This window comes from Lithobates pipiens, unplaced genomic scaffold, assembly GCF_037356315.1.
Source record: "Lithobates pipiens isolate NorthernLeopardFrog02 unplaced genomic scaffold, aLitPip1_a1.2 Scaffold_25, whole genome shotgun sequence".
In the NCBI taxonomy this organism is placed as follows: Eukaryota; Metazoa; Chordata; class Amphibia; order Anura; family Ranidae; genus Lithobates; species Lithobates pipiens.
Genome location: NW_027507787.1, coordinates 107868883 through 107888239, shown reverse-complemented (window position 1 = coordinate 107888239; position 19357 = coordinate 107868883). Strand labels below are relative to the sequence as shown.

The window sequence follows — 19357 nt, the reverse complement described above, 5'->3', positions numbered from 1 at the left end:
GGACTGTTCGCCCAACTAGGTTCGTCAAACAGTTTGACAAACAGTCTATTCAAAATTTGCATGAGCGGACTGGACCACACACGACAAACGAACAGTCCGCTGAAAACTTGCGCGATGACGTGAACGGCACGTACGACGGGACGAGAGATTCGAAGTCCTATACACTGCAATGCAACCTTCGGCGTGTAAATCCTTTTTGAGCATGCGCGGAACTTAGTTTGACGAACAAGCCTACACATGAGCGGACTGTCCGCTCAAACCAAGTTTCAGCGGACAGTCTTACGGAAATTCCGAAAAACTTTGTTCGTTAGACTGTCCGCTGAAACTGTCCGCTGAAGCCCACACACGAGCGGACTGTCCGCTGAAACACTGTTCAGCGGACAAAGTTGGACGAACAGTCCGCCCGTGTGTACGCAGCCTTAGCCTCTGAGATCAAATGAGATTTGGCTCTTTCAGGCTGATGCAGCCATAGTAGATTTTTTCAGGCATGCTCAACCCTCTTGACAAACGCCAAGATGGTCACCTTGGGAAACAAACAAAAAAAACAAGTCAACGCCAACAACATAAAAAGAAGCCTACCGCACCTAGTATTTCCAGGCGGTCTCCCATCCAGGTATTAACAAGCCGCGACCCTTTCTAGCCTCTGAGATCAGCGGAGATTAGGCGCTTTCAGGGTGATGTGCCCATAGGCAATCTCTTTGGGCACTCTCATCCCTCTTGAAAAATGCCAAGATAGTCACCCTGGGAAACAAGCGAAAAAAAACAGGTCAACACCAACAACATAAAAAGAAGAATACGGCACCTGGTATTCCAAGGCCGTCTCCCATTCAAGTACTAACTAGGCCCAACCCTTCTTAGCCTCTGAGATCAGAAGAGATAGGGTGCTTTCAGGGTGATGCGGCTGTAAGCGATCTCTTTAGGCACTCTCAACCCTCTTGACAAATGCCAAGATGATCACTTTGGGAAACAAGCGAAAAAAACAGGTCAACACCAACAACATAAAAATAAGCCTGTGGCATCTGGAAAACCCAGGCGGTCTCCCATCCAGGTACAAACCAGGCCCAACCCTGCTTTGCCTCTGAGACCAAACGAGATTGGGCGCTTTCAGGGTGTTGTGCTCCTAGGCAATTTCTTTGTGCACTCTCAACCCTCTTGACACATGCCAAGATGGTCACCTTGGGAAACAAGGGGGAAAAAACAGGTCAACGCCGACAACACAATGAGAAGCCTATGGCACCTGGTATTCCCAAGCTGTCTCCCATCCAGGTACTAACCAGGCCCATCGCTGCTTAGCCTCTGAGATCAGATGAGATTGGGCTCTTTCAGGGTGATTTGGCCGTAGGCACTCTCTTTGGGCACTCTGAAGCCTCTTGACAAAGGCCAAGATGGTCACCTTGGGAAACAAGCTAAAAAAAACAGGTCAAAGCCAACAACATAAAAAGAAGCCAAGAAGAAAACATATGCGTATTGGTAGGGCAATGCTATTGCGACCGAAATTGAGGGGAGGTATTGGCTTCCCGGACCCTGCTCTATATTACACAGCAACGCACATGACACCGGTGGTTGACTGGTGCCGGTGTTCTGCTGTCCGGCCATGATATAGTGTCTGCGCCGTACTGCGCATGCGCAGTACGGAGACGACGAAGCTTCGGAAAATCTCCGAAGCTGAACGGCGCCTGCACGGTGAGTGGAGGTGGTAGCCCCACCATCCAAGCGGACATAGGGTTGTGAATATTAGAGGGCCCCTCGTAGGCGAGGTTCGCTCGCCGCGCTTTGGGTTCGGCCTCGCTGCGCTCGGCTCTTTTATATTCTTACTCTGTGTCCACTTGGATAGTGGGGATAGAACCTGGACTCAGTGCGCAGGCGCCGTTCATGCTCGGCAATTTTCAGAATCTGTGTTGCTGTGTACTGCGCATGCGCAGTACACAGCGGACAATATGCGATGGGGGACCATATGTGATAAGACACCGGCGTGGGGAACTGAAGCTATGGGTCAAGCTAGAGCAGGAGATGGCGTGGGTTCCACTGGCTGGTCTGCCTTGGGCGGGGAGGCCATTGGAGCCCTGTGTGACTACTCACCCGTTAATTGGCCTCTCGCTCGCCGAGATGGATAGTATTTTCACCTTTCCCACCTAACTAACTTCCCTTCTCCTATGACCCCAATTATTGGACATCCTAGATTCCCTCCGGGCCTGTCTGACCAGGCCTTTACCAGGCAAGCCCCGAAAGGGCTTCTGAGAGCAGCCCTATTTCTTGGACCCACGGGCTTGATTCCCATGGGGACCATACTGCTAGAGCAAGTACCTGTTGCAATGGATAGCTGGAGAGCTAGACAGCTAATCCATTTCCTCAGATCACTACCTAACCATTCGTTCTTCTCTAGACAATTCCACCCCTTCGAGGAACTTTGCCTGGATGATGGCCCAATTCGTGGTTCCCTCTCTAGGTCCTACCAAATCCTGACAGACGCACAATCCTCCACGGATCCACCCTTCCTAGCTAAATGGAAAAGGGACTTACAAACTACATTCTCCAAACCACAGAAGGACAGAATACTCTTTTTCGCCCATAAGTCGTCACTCTGCAGTAAATATCAGGAGATCTCATATAAGCTGATCACACGCTGGTATCGTACACCGGTGGTGTTGGCCAAAATATTCCCGGTCAATCTGACCGCTGCTGTCGCTGTGGGCAACAGGCTGGCACCATTCTCCAAATTTTTTGGGAATGCCCTAAATTACAAACATTCTGGCAGCCTGTCCTGAAACTCATCCACAAGATCGCTATTCCAAACGTTGGACAGCTGATGAGCTGGTGAGCCGAGGGCGTCTCTTGCTCCCTGGGAGGGGACCCCACCCCACCCTATCCACTCTACCCACGACACCCCCTTACCCCTTATTTTCCTTTTCTGCCATTTCCTTCCCCAATCTTCTCTTTCCCCTTCTCCCTCCTTTCAGTTCTACTATTTCCCTTCTTAACTCAAAAAAGGGAAAAGAAAATGGTATGTTCCGACCCCATTTGACTACTACACAATACTCTTCCCCTATCTATGGATATCTAAACTCTTCGAGGGTAGCAGGGCTAGTGTCAATAATATTTTAAGTGGTAGAGGATCCCAACGAGATGGAGCTTTAATCTCATCTTCATATGACCGCAAAGCTGTACACGTGCTATTCTCCTCGAATTTCTTACCATTGGCTCTGATATCCATGCAATATTATCGTTTGTTTGTAACTATTTGTATCACACATTCTGTGAAGTTGCCTTTGCATTGTATGTCGCATACTACTAAATAAATAAAAAAGAAGCCTATGGCACCTGGTATTCCCAGGCGGTCTCCCATCCAGGTACTAACCAGGCCCGACACTGTTTAGCATTCAAGATCAGACGAGATTGGGCGCTTTCAGGGTGATGGGGCCGTAGGTGATCTCTTCGGGCACTCTCAACCCTCTTGACAAACGCCAAGATGGTCACCTTGGGAAACAAGTGAAAAAAAAAACAGGTCAAGGCCAACAACATAAAAAGAAGCCTACAGCACCTAGTATTCCCAGGTGGTCTCCAATCCAGGTACTAGCAAGGCCCAACCCTGTTTAGCTTCTGAGATCAGAGGAGATCGGGTGCTTTCAGGGTTATGTGCCCATAGGCAATCTCTTTGGGCATTCTCAACCCTCTTGACAAATGCCAAGATAGTCACCTTGAGATACAAGCGAAAAAAAACAGGTCAATGTCAACAACATAAAAAGAAGAATACGGCACCTAGTATTCCAATGCCATCTCCCATCCAGGTACTAACTAGGCCCAACCCTTCTTAGCCTCAGAGAAGAGAAGAGATAGGGCTCTTTCAGGGTGATGCTGCTGTAAGCGATCTCTTTGGGCACTCTCAACCCTCTTGACAAATGCCAAGATGGTCACCTTGGGAAACAAGCAAAAAAAAAAAAACGAATCAACGCCAACAACATAAAAAGAAGCCTACAGGTACTAACCAGGCCCGACTCTTCTTAGCCTCCAAGATCAGACGAGATTGGGTGCTTTCAGAGTGATGTGGCCATAGGCAATCTCTTCAGGCACTCTCAACCCGCTTTACTCCACGCCGTCGGCAGCGGTACGGGTGAACAAGTGGTGCTCGGACTCTTTCCCCATCACTAATGGGACGAGGCAGGGGTGCCCTCTGTCTCCCCTCATTTTTATTCTGACACTGGAACCACTTATGTGTCACGTTCGGAATGACCCGAATATTACTGGCATATCCAAACCCTCGGCACACCACACCACAAAATTGCGGCGTAGGCTGACGATCTAATTTTTTCCGTCTCCAATCCACACATTTTGCGTCCCAATATACTTGCGTCTCTCCAGCGATACGGCAGCCTATCAAACTATAAAATCAATTGCGCCAAGTCAGCTGTATTGAATATATCGGTCCCGGATGGTGAGGCCAATAGGCTCCGCTCCGCTTTTCCATCTACTGGGCTGAAAAATCGATATGTTACCTGGGCGTTGACATCGCAGCGGATTTAGCGCAATTGTACCCGCTTAATTTTGTCCCTTTCCTGGATAGACTGAAATCTGATTTGGGAAACTGGCATGCTTTAACACTGACCTGGTTCGGGCGCTGTAATGCATTCAAAATGACGGCCCTCCCGCGGATCTTACACATGTTCCAGACATTACCGATCCGGTTACCCCCAATTTTTTTCAGACAACTGCAGGTGCTGCTCCGAGACTTTATTTGGGCGCGCAAACCGCCCAGAGCCCGTTTGCAATTGCTTGCCAGACCAAAGGACAAGGGGGGTCTGGGTCTCTCAGATCTCAGACAATACTACAGAGTGACTCTGCTAGCCAAAGTCGTTGATTGGCATTGTAATGGCCCACACAAGCAGTGGGTGGAGATGGAGATTGAGGATGGATCCATTCCCCTATTGACCTCCCCGTGGCTCCTGTCCTCCCTACCAAAAGACCTCAGAGGTCACCCCGTAGTGGGAGCTACGTTGGCTGTTGTGCGGAGGTTGTTCCGCTGCACACACATTGCTCCCCTGCCATCACCAATGACTCCGGTTATAGGTAATCCAGACTTCCCACCGGGATTTACCAGCAAGAAACTGCGACAGTTGACAGTGGTGGGGAAACAGCGACTGGGAGAGGTGTCGCCCTCGGGAGGGCTCCCGACCACGCAAACTGTCGCCGAGCTTTCTGACCCTCCGCTTGACTTGTTTAGTGCTTATCAACTTCGTCACTTTCTTCTGGCCATACAAAGGGCCCCCTACACTCCTAGAGACCTGACACCCTATGAATCCATCTGTCACAAAAGGGAACCTGTGCGACACACCCTCTCCCTCCTGTACAACCTATTGAGTAGTCAGGAGGAGGAGTCGACCCCCACCATTTATCCACAAATGGGAGAGGGACTTAGGCATCACATTTACCCCACAACAGATAGGGAAGATCCTGACCTTAGTACATAAAGCTTCCATCGCAAACCAATATCAAGAATCAGGATACAAGATAGTCTCACGCTGGTATAGAGTCCCATAACTTCTGAATAAAATGGATAGATCGATCCCGGATGTTTGTTGGAGGGGAAATTCAGATACGGGGATCATGGGACGCCTTTTCTGGGCATGCCCGGCCTTGAGGAACTTTTGGGTTCCCAGCAGCGTGCCTTCTACACTTGACCGAACAGCCTGTTCGAAAATACAAAAAAACCCTCACGATGCAACTCCTGAATGCCGCCCGGGCCTGCATTCCCGCACTGTGGAGGCAGCCTCAGCCCCCATCCAAGGTGCTGTGGTATTCCAAAATCAATCATATTCTCCGGATGGAAGAATTGACCGCCACCCTTCACAACACTGAAGAGGCATTTAGTGTTACATGGAGGCCCTGCAGGTATTTTACTGGTACTCGAGACTACGTTCGGGAGGTGAGCAGTGCCTCTGTCCCAGAAAACGACTGAACATCTAATGTTTACCTACGTAGGCCATGTCTGCCCTGGGTGGCATTCCCCCCTCCCTTTTTGTCTTTATTTCTCTTTTTTTTCCCGCCGCCATCCCCCCACCTCCTCTCTCTCCGTCTTTGCACTCTCTTCTTCCCCCATCCTCCCTTTTGACTATGCCTTGTCTTCTTACTAGCCTTCGGGACCCAGAAGAACCCCAGGGTTCTGGACATGACCGGCTCATATTTTACTCTGGTTCACGTAGGTCATGATAAGCTGGCTCGCTGTGGTCCCAGTTGTTCTCCATGATTACATTTGTCTGAACGGAGCTGCACTACTCCATTACTCAGTACTTCTGTACTACATGTCGGAGGTGGGGTTTCTCTCTTTTCTGCATGAAACTGTAGGACTCCCCTCTGAGAACCCAGAGTTATTTGGCTGCCTATTTTTTGTTACAATGTAATTGTGACCCTGGGTCATGCTGTATGGTTGACTGTTATATTTATGTTGTTCTACTTAATAAAAGAATAATTAAAAAAAAAATAAGTCAATGCCAACAACTTAAAACTAAAGCCTATGGCATCGAGAAATCCCAGGCTGTCTCCCATCCAGGTACTAACCAGGTCCCAACCCTGCTTAGCCTCTGAGATCAAATGCACGCTCAACCCTCTTGACAAACGCCAAGATGGTCATCTTGGGAAACAGACAAAAAAAACAAGTCAACGCCAACAACATAAAAAGAAGCCTGCGGCATTTGGAAAACCCAGGCGGTCTCCCATCCAGGTACAAACCAGGACCAACCCTGCTTAGCCTCTGAGACCAAACGAGATTGGGCGCTTTCAGGGTGTTGTGCCCGTAGGCAATTTCTTTGTGCACTCTCAACCCTCTTGACAAATGCCAAGATGGTCACCTTGGGAAACAAGGGAAAAAAAACAGGTCAAAGCCAACAACATAAAAAGAATCCTACGGCATCCGGTATTCCCAGGCGATCTCCCAATCAAGACACTAACCAGGCCAGATCCTTCTATGTCACCTGGTCTTCCCAGGCAGTCTCCCATCCAGGTACTAACCAGGCCTGACGCTGCTAAGCCTATGAAATCAGACGAGATCGGGCGCTTTCAGGGTGATGTGGCCGTAAGCGTTCTCTTCAAGACACGCCCAACCCTCTTGACAAACGCCAAGATGGTCGCCTTGAGAAACAAGCGAAATAAACAGTTCAAAGCCAACAACATAAAAAGAAGCCTATGGCACCTGGTATTTCCAGGCGGTCTCCCATCCAGGTACTAACCAGGCCCGACACTGTTTAGCCTCTGAGATCAGATGAGATTGGGCGCTTTCAGGGTGATGGGGCCGTAGGTGATCTCTTTGGGCACTCTCAACCCTCTTGTTAAATGCCAAGATGGTCACCTTGGTAAACAAGCAAAATAAACAGGTAAACGCCAACAACATAAAAAGAAGCCTACTTCTGTTTAAAACTGTTTGCCTGCCGCCCACCGCCCCCCCATTACAGGGAGGCAGCCGGCGCCCGGCAACGCGCCCAATCCTGGGCTATTACCCAATACGGGTAGTCCTACGTGGGGAACGTAACTGGACATGGACAACCCGGAAAACCCCGCCCCTCACTTTCTCCCCACGCTTTCTTATTAGTTACTTGGTACAACATTGTTTGTCTGCTGCAACTAGGGACCTTGCAGTCTAGCATCCGCAGTCCCACTTGTGGGAAGTTGGATGCTCTTTGTGTTACGCTGGTAGGCTTAGAACATACTCGGTTATCTTTTTTTTTTGTTTGTGAGCTGTGAAGAGCTTTTATGTCATTGACCGTGTACCATAACCTCTGCAATCCCTGTCCTATTTTGCACTTGATGATATATGTGCCAAGCTTTCTGTTATTATCTCTTTGATACCTGTCTTTTCTTTTCATTTAATAAACATATATTAAACAAAAAAAAAAAAAAGTCCACTGAAGCCCACACACGAGCGGATTGTCCGCTGAAATGTGTTTCGACGGACTAAGTACGCCATACAGTCTGCTCGTGTGTACGCGGCATACGGCATCCAGTATTCCCAGGCGATCTCCCAATCAAGACACTAACCGGACCAGATCCTTCTATGGCACCTGGTCTTCCCAGGCAGTCTCCCATCCAGGTACTAACCAGGCCTGACGCTGCTTAGCCTCTGAATTCAGACAAGATCGGGTGCTTTCAGGTTGATGTGGCCGTAAGCGTTCTCTTCAAGGCACGCCCAACCCTCTTGACAAACGCCAAGATGGTCACCTTGAGAAACAAGCAAAAAAAACAGGTCAAAGCCAACAACATAAAAAGAAGCCTATGGGCTTACAGCGGACCTTAAAAGATGGGACCCACTAGCTCTGTCATGGTTCGGACGCTGTAATGTGTTGAAGATGAACGCGATGCCACGACTTCTGTATCTACTACAAGCCTTACCTATCAAAATACCCCAGACTTTCTTTCATGCGGTTCGCTCAATCTTTATCAAGTTCCTCTGGCGCAGAAAACATATGCGTATTGGTAGGGCAATGCTATTGCGACCGAAATTGCGGGGAGGTATTGGCTTCCCGAACCCTGCTCTATATTACACAACGATGCACATGACACCGGGGGTTGACTGGTGCCGGTGTTCTGCCATATACTGTCCGGCCATGATATAGTGTCCACGCCGTACTGCGCATGCGCAGTACGGAGCAGACGAAGCTTCGGAAAATCTCCGAAGCTGAACGGCGCCTGCGCGGTGAGTGGAGGTGGTAGCCCCACCATCCAAGCGGACATAGGGTTGTGAATATTAGAGGGCCCCTCGCAGGCGAGCTTCGCTCGCCACGCTTCGGGCTCGGCCTCGCTGCGCTCGGCTCTTTTATATTATTACTCTATGTCCACTTGGATAGTGGGGATAGAACCTGGACTCAGTGCGCAGGCGCCGTTCATGCTCGGCAATTTTCGGAATCTGTGTTGCTGTGTACTGCGCATGCGCAGTACACAGCGGACACTATCCGATGGGGGACCATATGTGATAAGACACCGGCATAGGGAACTGAAGCTATGGGTCAAGCTAGAGCAGGAGATGGCGCGGGTTCCACTGGCTGGTCTGCCTTGGGCGGGGAGGCCATTGGAGCCCTGTGTGACTACTCACCCGTTAATTGGCCCCTCGCTCGCCGAGATGGATAGTTTTTTTCACCTTTCCCACCTGACTAACTTCCCTTCTCCTATGACCCCAATTATTGGACATCCTAGATTCCCTCCGGGCCTGTCTGACCAGGCCTTTACCAGGCAAGCCCCGAAAGGGCTTCTGAGAGCAGCCCTATTTCTTGGACCCACGGGCTTGATTCCCATGGGGACCATACTGCTAGAGCAAGTACCTGTTGCATTGGATAGCTGGAGAGCTAGACAGCTAATCCATTTCCTCGGATCACTACCTAACCATTCGTTCTTCTCTAGACAATTCCACCCCTTTGAGGAACTTTGCCTGGATGATGGCCCAATTCGTGGTTCCCTCTCTAGGTCCTACCAAATCCTGACAGACGCACAATCCTCCACGGATCCACCCTTCCTAGCTAAATGGAAAAGGGACTTACAAACTACATTCTCCAAACCACAGAAGGACAGAATACTCTTTTTCGCCCATAAGTCGTCACTCTGCAGTAAATATCAGGAGATCTCATATAAGCTGATCACACGCTGGTATCGTACACCGGTGGTGTTGGCCAAAATATTCCCCGGTCAATCTGACCGCTGCTGTCGCTGTGGGCAACAGGCTGGCACCATTCTCCACATTTTCTGGAAATGCCCTAAATTACAAACATTCTGGCAGCCGGTCCTGAGACTCATCCACAAGTTCACAGAGATTTCCTTAGCCAATGATCCCGCAGCAGTTCTTCTCACTCTAACTCCTATGTCGAGAAAGCGTTATCATAAGTCCTTACTTAAACATCTCCTCAATGCAGCTAGGGCCTGCATCCCAAGTCAGTGGAAAGAGCAATCTGCTCCAATGGTGACCCAGTGGTTCGCAAGGGTAAATGATATTGAACGAATGGAAGACCTGACTGCCACAATGAGGGATAAAACGGAGGAGCATGGGAACAGATGGTTCTACTGGACCCAGTTTCGCTTTTCGGAAGAATACCTCCGCGAGACATAGTAAGCTCATGGTGATCATTGGAGATCGCTGTTCCAAACGTTGGACAGCTGATGATCTGGTGAGCCGAGGGCGTCTCTTGCTCCCTGGGAGGGGACCCCATCCTATCCACTCTACCCACGACACCCCCTTACCCCTTCTTTTCCTTTTCTGCCATTTCCTTCCCCAATCTTCTCTTTCCCCTTCTCCCTCTTTTCAGTTCTACTATTTCCCTTCTTAACTCAAAAAAGGGAAAAGAAAATGGTAGGTTCCGACCCCATTTGACTACTACACAATACTCTTCCCCTATCTATGGATATCTAAACTCTTCGAGGGTAGCAGGGCTAGTATCAATAATATTTTAAGTAGTAGAGGATCCCAACGAGATGGAGCTTTAATCTCATCTTGATATGACCGCAAAGCTGTACACGTGCTATTCTCCTCTGACTTCTTACCATTGGCTCTGATATCCATGCAATATGATCGTTTGTTTGTAACTATTTGTATCACACATTCTGTGAAGTTGCCTTTGCATTGTATGTCGCATACTACTAAATAAAAAAATAAAAAAAAAAGAAGCCTATGGCACCTGGTATTCCCAGGCGGTCTCCCATCCAGGTACTAACCAGGCCTGACACTGTTTAGCATCCGAGATCAGACGAGATTGGGCGCTTTCAGGGTGATGGGGCCATAGGTGATCTCTTCGGGCACTCTCAACCCTCTTGACAAACGCCAAGATGGTCACCTTGGGAAACAAGTGAAAAAAAAACAGGTCAAGGCCAACAACATAAAAAGAAGCCTACAGCACCTAGTATTCCCTGGTGGTCTCCAATCCAGGTACTAGCAAGGCCCAACCCTGTTTAGCTTCTGAGATCAGAGGAGATAGGGTGCTTTCAGGGTTATGTGCCCATTGGCAATTTCTTTGGGCATTCTCAACCCTCTTGACAAATGCCAAGATAGTCACCTTGAGATACAAGTGAAAAAAAACAGGTCAATGTCAACAACATAAAAAGAAGAATACGGCACCTAGTATTCCAACGCCATCTCCCATCCAGGTACTAACTAGGCCCAACCCTTCTTAGCCTCAGAGAAGAGAAGAGATAGGGCTCTTTCAGGGTGATGCTGCTATAAGCGATCTCTTTGGGCACTCTCAACCCTCTTGACAAATGCTAAGATGGTCACCTTGGGAAACAAGCAAAAAAAAAAAAACGAATCAACGCCAACAACATAAAAAGAAGCCTACAATAACTGGTATTCCCTGGTGGTCTCCCATCCAGGTACTAACCAGGCCCGACTCTTCTTAGCCTCCAAGATCAGATGAGATTGGGTGCTTTCAGAGTGATGTGGCCATAGGCAATCTCTTCAGGCACTCTCAACCCTCTTGACAAACCCCAAGATGGTCACTTTGGGAAACAAGCGAAAAAAAAACAGGTCAACGCCAACAACATAAAAAGAAGTTTACAACACCTGGTATTCCCAGGCGGTCTCCCATCCAGGCACTAACAAGGCCCGACTCTTCTTAGCCTCCAACATCAAACGAGATCGGGTGCTTTCAGGGTGATGTGCCCGTAGGCAATCTCTTCAGGCACTTTCAACCCTCTTGACAAACGCCAAGATGGTCACCTTGGGAAACAAGTGAAAAAAAAAAACAGGTCAAGGCCAACAACATAAAAGGAAGCCTACAGCACCTAGTATTCCCAGGTGGTCTCCAATCCAGGTACTAGCAAGGCCCAACCCTGTTTAGCTTCTGAGATCAGAGGAGATCGGGCGCTTTCAGGGTTATGTGCCCATAGGCAATCTCTTTGGGCATTGTCAACCCTCTTGAAAAAAGCCAAGATAGTCACCTTGAGATACAAGCGAAAAAAAACAGGTCAATGTCAACAACATAAAAAGAAGAATACGGCACCTGGTATTCCAACGCCATCTCCCATCCAGGTACTAACTAGGCCCAACCCTTCTTAGCCTCAGAGAAGAGAAGAGATAGGGTTCATGCAGGGTGATGCTGCTATAAGCGATCTCTTTGGGCACTCTCAACCTTCTTGACAAATGCCAAGATGGTCACCTTGGGAAACAAGCAAAAAAAAAAACGAATCAACGCCAACAACATAAAAAGAAGCCTACAATAACTGGTATTCCCAGGTGGTCTCCCATCCAGGTACTAACCAGGCCCGACTCTTCTTAGCCTCCAAGATCAGACGAGATTGGGTGCTTTCAGAGTGATGTGGCCATAGGCAATCTCTTCAGGCACTCTCAACCCTCTTGACAAACACCAAGATGGTCACTTTGGGAAACAAGCGAAAAAAAAACAGGTCAACGCCAACAACATTAAAAGAAGTCTACGACACCTGGTATTCCCAGGCGGTCTCCCATCCAGGTACTAACAAGGCCCGACTCTTCTTAGCCTCCAAGATCAAACGAGATCGGATGCTTTCAGGGTGATGTGCCCGTAGGCTATCTCTTCAGGCACTTTCAACCCTCTTGACAAACGCCAAGATGGTCACCTTGGGAAACAAGCAAAAAAAATAAAAATAAGTCGGAAGCTAGAGACAATACGGCCCGAGTCCTCAATTTAATCCATGCGGCGCATGTACAGGGAAGGCCCTTGCTTATGTTGTCAACGGACGCGGAGAAGGCCTTTGACAGGGTGGCCTGGCACTTTATGTAGGCCACCCTGGAACATATAGGTCTTGGCTCCAACATGATGAGCTGGGTAATGTCGCTTTACTCCACGCCGTCGGCAGCGGTACGGGTGAACGAGTGGTGCTCGGACTCTTTCCCCATCACTAATGGGACGAGGCAGGGGTGCCGTCTGTCTCCCCTAATTTTTATTCTGACACTGGAACCACTTATGTGTCATGTTCGGAATGACCCGAATGTTACTGGCAAATCCAAACCCTCGGCACACCACAAAATTGCGGCGTACACTGACAATCTATTTTTTTTCCGTCTCCAATCCACACATTTTGCTTCCCAATATACTTGCGTCTCTACAGCGATACGGCAGCCTATCAAACTATAAAATCAATTGCGCCAAGTCGGCTGTATTGAATATATCGGTCCCGGATGGTGAGGCCAAGAGGCTCCGCTCCGCTTTTCCATTCTACTGGGCTGAAAAATCTATATGTTACCTGGGCGTTGACATCGCAGCGGATTTAGCGCAATTGTACCCGCTTAATTTTGTCCCTCTCCTGGATAGACTGAAATCTGATTTGGGAAACTGGCATGCTTTAACACTGACCTGGTTCGGGCGATGTAATGCATTCAAAATGACAGCCCTCCCGCGGATCTTATACATGTTCCAGACATTACCGATCCGGTTAACCCCAACTTTTTTCAGACAACTGCAGGTGCTGCTCCGGGACTTTATTTGGGCGTGCAAACCGCCCAGAGCCCGTTTGCAATAGCTTGCCAGACCAAAGGACTAGGGGGGTCTGGGTCTCCCAGATCTCAGACAATACTACAGAGTGACTCTGCTAGCGAGAGTCGTTGATTGGCATTGTAATGGCCCACACAAGCAGTGGGTGGAGATGGAGATTGAGGATGGATCCATTCCCCTATTGACCTCCCCGTGGCTCCTGTCCTCCCTACCAAAAGACCTCAGAGGTCACCCCGTAGTGGGAGCTACGTTGGCTGTTGTGCGGAGGTTGTTCCGCTGCACACACATTGCTCCCCTGCCATCACCAATGACTCCGGTTATAGGTAATCCAGACTTCCCACCGGGATTTACCAACAAGAAACTGTGACATTTGACAGTGGTGGGGAAACAGCGTCTGAGATAGGTTTGGCCCTCGGGAGGGCTCCCGACCACGCAAACTGTCGCCGAGCTTTCTGACCCTCCGCTTGACTTGTTTAGTACTTATCAACTTCGTCACTTTCTTCTGGCCATACAAAGGGCCCCCTACACTCCTAGAGACCTGACACCCTATGAATCCATCTGTCACAAAAGGGAACCTGTGCGACACACCCTCTCCCTCCTGTACAACCTATTGAGTAGTCAGGAGGAGGAGTCGACCCCCACCATTTATCCACAAATGGGAGAGGGACTTAGGCATCACATTTACCCCACAACAGATAGGGAAGATCCTGACCTTAGTACATAAAGCTTCCATCGCAAACCAATATCAAGAATCAGGATACAAGATAGTCTCACGCTGGTATAGAGTCCCATACCTTCTGAATACAATGGATAGATCGATCCCGGATGTTTGTTGGAGGTGAAATTCAGATACAGGGACCATGGGACACCTTTTCTGGGCATGCCCGGCCTTGAGGAACTTTTGGGTTCCCAGCAGCGTGCCTTCTACACTTGACCGAACAGCCTGTTCGAAAATACAAAAAAACCCTCACAATGCAACTCCTGAATGCCGCCCGGGCCTGCATTCCCGCACTGTGGAGGCAGCCTCAGCCCCCATCCAAGGTGCTGTGGTATTCCAAAGTCAATCATATTCTCCAGATGGAAGAATTGACCGCCACCCTTCACAACACTGAAGAGGCTGTTAGTGTTACATGGAGGCCCTGGAGGTATTTTACTGGTACTCGAGACTACATTCGGGAGGTGAGCAGTGCCTCTGTCCCAGAAAACGACTGAAAATCTAACGTTTACCTACGTAGGCCATGTCTGCCCTGGGTGGCATTCCCTTCCTCCCTTTTTGTCTTTATTTTTCTTTTTTTCCCTGCCGCATTCCCCCCACCTCCTTTCTCTCCGTCTTTGCACTCTCTTCTTCCCCCGTCCTCCCTTTTGACTATGCCTTGTCTCCTTACTAGCCTTTGGGACCCAGAAGAACCCCAGGGTTCTGGACATGCCCGGCTCATATTTTACTCTGGTTCACGTAGGTCATGATAAGCTGGCTCGCTGTGGTCCCAGTTGTTCTCCATGATTACATTTGTCCGAACGGAGCTGCACTAGTTATACTGTACTACATGTCGGAGGTGGGGTTTCTCTCTTTTCTGCATGAAACTGTAGGACTCCCCTCTGAGAACCCAGAGTTATTTGGCTGCCTATTTTTTGTTACCATGTAATGGTGACCCTGGGTCATGCTGTATGGTTGACTGTTATATTTATGTTGTTTTACTTAATAAAAGAATAATAAAAATAAAAAAAAATAAGTCAATGCCAACAACTTAAAACTAAAGCCTATGGCATCGAGAAATCCCAGGCGGTCTCCCATCCAGGTACTAACCATGTCCCAACCCTGCTTAGCCTCTGAGATCAAATGCACGCTCAACCCTCTTGACAAACGCCAAGATGGTCACCTTGGTAAACAAGCGAAAATAAACAGGTAAACGCCAACAACATAAAAAGAAGCCTACGGCGCCTGGTATTCACAGATGGTCTCCCATACAGGTATTAACCAGGCCGTACACTGCTAGGCCTCCGAGATCAGATGAGATTGTGCGCTTTCAGGGTGATGTGGCCATAGGTGTTCTATTTAGACACTCTCAACCCTCTTGACAAATAGCAAGATGGTTATCTTGGGAAACAAGTGAAAAAAAACAGGTCAACGCCAACAACATAGACCCTGGCGGTCTCCCATCTGACCCAGACCCTGCTTAGCCTCTGAGATCGGGCGCTTTCAGGGTGATGTGACCTCAGGCGAACGCTTTGGGACATACTCAAAACTCTTGACTGATGCTAAAATGGTCACCTTGGGAAACAAGCGAAAGAAAAACAGGTCAAAGCCAACAATATAAAAAGATTCCTACGGCACCTTTAATTAGGTACTATCCAGGCCGGACCCTGCTTAGCCTCTGAGATCAGATGAGATCGGGCGCTTTCAGGGGGATGTGGTCATAGGAGATTTCTTTGGGCTCTCCCAGCCCTCTTGACAAATGCCAAGATGATCACCTTGGGAAACAAGTGGAAAAAAAAACCATGTCAACGCCAACAACATAAAAAGAATCCTACGACACCTGGTATTCCCAGTTGGTCTCCCACCCAGTTACTAATCAGGCCGGACAATGCTTAGCCTCCGAGATCAGACAAGATCAGGCACTTTCAAGGTGATGGGGCCATAGGCGATCTCTTTGGGCACTCTCAACCATCTTGACAAACGCCAACATGGTCATCTTGGGAAACAAGTGAAAAAAACCAAGTCATTGCCAACAGTTTCCTTGCCTGAAATAGGCATCTCAGAACTGCCAACTAATCCCAGGAGACAATACTTCGCCTCCATCCTGGTGGAGGTTCCAAACACCCGATCAATGGTTCCTGTCACCTCTGTCCAGTAGCGGATCAACTTCGGGCATCTCCAAAACATGTGCATCATGTCTCCCACCATGTTCCCGCACCGGGGGCAACTTGCGTCCGGCCGTTCGGCCAAACTGAAAAAGTTTACGAGGAGCATAATAGGTTCTATATAATAAGATCAGATGTGTCATCCTCTGTGACGAGAGCCATAATTCACCACAGGCAGGATTCCTGTGGCCAAGTATAGCTCACCCGGCCTTGTATAGTGTGTTGCGGTGGTCAGGGAAAGAGGACGATAGGCAGGGACAGTGTCTTTACTGCTTGGGAACCTAGCACTTTTACAGTGGGTGTTAGTGCCTCCTGCACAGTACACACCTGAAGCTACCCTTTATTACTGGTGTTCAATTTCTGCAATACATGCATCTGCAGTGGAAAAGTTAGAGTGGGTGTTGTGTGCCTCCTGCACAGTATACACCTTATTGCTGGTGTTCTGTTTCTGTAATACAGGAACCTAGCACTGTTACAGTGCTAGGGTGTACAGAGAAGCTGGTATATATAGAAGACTACAGCATACAGAAGAAAGGCTAGTGAATACAGAATACAGACTTGTGTATGTAGATAGGCTTGAGTATACAGAGATGCTAGAGTAAACAGTGAGACTGGGGTACACAGAGAGGCTAGTTTAAAGAGAGGCTAGTATATACAAAGATGTTAATGTATATAGAGAGGTTAGTGTATAGAGAGAGTCGAGTGTATACAGAAAGGACAGTGCATATAGAGAAGCTAGTGTATACAGAAGACAGGCTTGGGTATACATCAAAGATGACAGTGTATACAGAAAACTGGGTAGTGCATGCAGAGAGTCTAGTGGGTACAGAAGACAGGCTGGTGTATTCTAGCTAGTATTTACAGTCTAGTGTATGCAGAAGACAGACTGTGGTATACAGAGAGTTTAGTGTATTCAGAGAGTCTAGTGTATACAGTCGGCGAGTGTATACATAAGACTGGCTAGTTTACACAGTGTTTACAGAGATGCAAGGGTGTACAGAGAAGCTGGTATATATAGAAGACTACAGCATACAGAAGAAAGGCTAGTGAATACAGAATACAGACTCGTGTATGTAGAAAGGCTTGAGTATACAGAGATGCTAGAGTAAACAGTGAGGCTGGGGTACACAGAGAGGCTAATTTAAAGAGAGGCTAGTATATACAAAGATGTTAGTGTATATAGAGAGGTTAATGTATAGAGAGGGTCGAGAGTATACAGAAAGGACAGTGCATATAGAGAAACTAGTGTATACAGAAGACAGGCTTGGGTATACATCAAAGATGACAGTGTATACAGAAGACTGGGTAGTGCATACAGAGAGTCTAGTGGGTAAAGAAGACAGGCTGGTGTATTCTAGCTAGTTTTTACAGTCTAGTGTATACAGAAGACAGGCTGTGGTATACAGAGGGTTTAGTGTATTCAGAGAGTCTAGTGTATACAGTCGGTGAGTGTATACATAATACTGGCTAGTTCAGACAGTTTTTACAGAGATGCAAGGTTGTACAGAGAAGCTAGTATATATAGAAGACAGAAGAAAGGCTAGTGAATACAGAATACAGACTCGTGTATGCAGATAGGCTTGAGTATACAGCGATGCTAGAGTAAACAATGAGGCTGGGGTACACAGAGAGGCTAGTTTAAAGAGAAGCTAGTATATACAAAGATGTTAGTGTATATAGAGAGGTTAGTGTATAGAGAGAGTCGAGTGTATACAGATAGGACAGTGCATATAGAGAAACTAGTGTATACAGAAGACAGGCTTGGGTATACATCAAAGATGACAGTGTATACAGAAGACTGGGTAGTGTATACAGAGAGTCTAGTGTATACAGAAGACAGGCTGTGGTATACAGAGGGTTTAGTGTATTACAGAGATGCAGGGGTGTACAGAGAAGCTAGTATATATAGAAGACTACAGCATACAGAAGATAGGCTAGTGAATAAAGAATAAAGGCTGGCTTCTACGGAGAGGCTAGTGTATGCAGAACACTATCTAGGGTATATAGAGAGGCTAGATTATACAGAGAGGCTAGTGCATAGAGTATATAGAAGCCTGGTTAGTGTATACAGGGAAGCTAGTGTGTACAGAAGAAAGGCTAGACCGGCTATAAGAGAGACACGTTTTTACAGAAGACAGTTTGGGGTATACAGAGATGCTAGTTTATACAGAGAGACTAATGTATACAGAAGACAGGCTAGGGCATACAGAAGACAGAAGACGGGCTAGTGTATTCAGAACATAGGCTAGTGTATATCGAAGACAAGCTATTGTATGCAGAGACCGGCTAGTGTAAACATGCTGGTGTATATAGAGAGGCTAGTGAATTTAGAGGGTAGGCTAAGTGATAACAGAAGACAATCTGGGCTATACAGAGACATTTCATCATTTCATCTAGCTCACATCTCTAATGGAGTTTGTCTCATTGCCATGTTATGCCTTTTCATTCTTATGCTAAATATAGATTATACTCACTACACGATTTTAATCATCCACATCAAGCATGCAATAAAACTATCATACATATAAATAAACCATGTACTCTTTTGCTCTATTTTGCATATTTGTAATTCCAACATCAACTTTCACATTGAGTATGTGACAGTCCTGACACACCATCCTGACTTATTTTTCTTTATTTCTTATTAGAAATAGAGAGTACTATCTCAAAATCCGGTTAAATCTATTCACTTCGATGAGTTCTACCGCTAATTGTACGGTAATGCAAAATGTATCTCTCTGCACTATGATCTTAATCATAATAATAATAATAATAATAGGATTGTCTAATGCAAAGATCAACTAGTCTAATATAAGCTTTCTCATTGGTACCGGCATATTCTTTAAATTTAGACTAAAGCAACTATTTCTCGGACATTTTCAAGCTAAGCTTTCAATCTCTTACCTTTGAAAAGCGATACTTCCTCCCTACAACATTAAGCCATTTAAATGTCCTATTGGTCGCCTATATTATACAACTCTCTGAAAAGCCTATATGTAGAGAATAAAACTAGTCTTACATCTTAATAAAACAGTTTTATTGCTCAACCAGTATCAGCTGTCATGACA

General features: G+C 47.4%; 9 pseudogenes; all 9 read right to left on the bottom strand.

Annotated features, from left to right (window-relative positions):
- Positions 1–1225: 1225 nt before the first annotated feature.
- On the bottom strand, positions 1226–1344 carry LOC143931504 (5S ribosomal RNA; annotated as a pseudogene).
- A 1962-nt stretch (positions 1345–3306) lies between these two features.
- LOC143932290 (5S ribosomal RNA) lies at positions 3307–3425 on the bottom strand (annotated as a pseudogene).
- A 101-nt stretch (positions 3426–3526) lies between these two features.
- Positions 3527–3645, bottom strand: LOC143931092 (5S ribosomal RNA; annotated as a pseudogene).
- Positions 3646–7168: 3523 nt separating this feature from the next.
- LOC143931348 (5S ribosomal RNA) lies at positions 7169–7287 on the bottom strand (annotated as a pseudogene).
- A 3344-nt stretch (positions 7288–10631) lies between these two features.
- On the bottom strand, positions 10632–10750 carry LOC143932503 (5S ribosomal RNA; annotated as a pseudogene).
- Positions 10751–11290: 540 nt separating this feature from the next.
- Positions 11291–11409, bottom strand: LOC143932208 (5S ribosomal RNA; annotated as a pseudogene).
- Positions 11410–11730: 321 nt separating this feature from the next.
- On the bottom strand, positions 11731–11849 carry LOC143931275 (5S ribosomal RNA; annotated as a pseudogene).
- Positions 11850–12168: 319 nt separating this feature from the next.
- LOC143931846 (5S ribosomal RNA) lies at positions 12169–12287 on the bottom strand (annotated as a pseudogene).
- A 100-nt stretch (positions 12288–12387) lies between these two features.
- LOC143931480 (5S ribosomal RNA) lies at positions 12388–12506 on the bottom strand (annotated as a pseudogene).
- Between the last annotated feature and the right edge of the window lie 6851 nt (positions 12507–19357).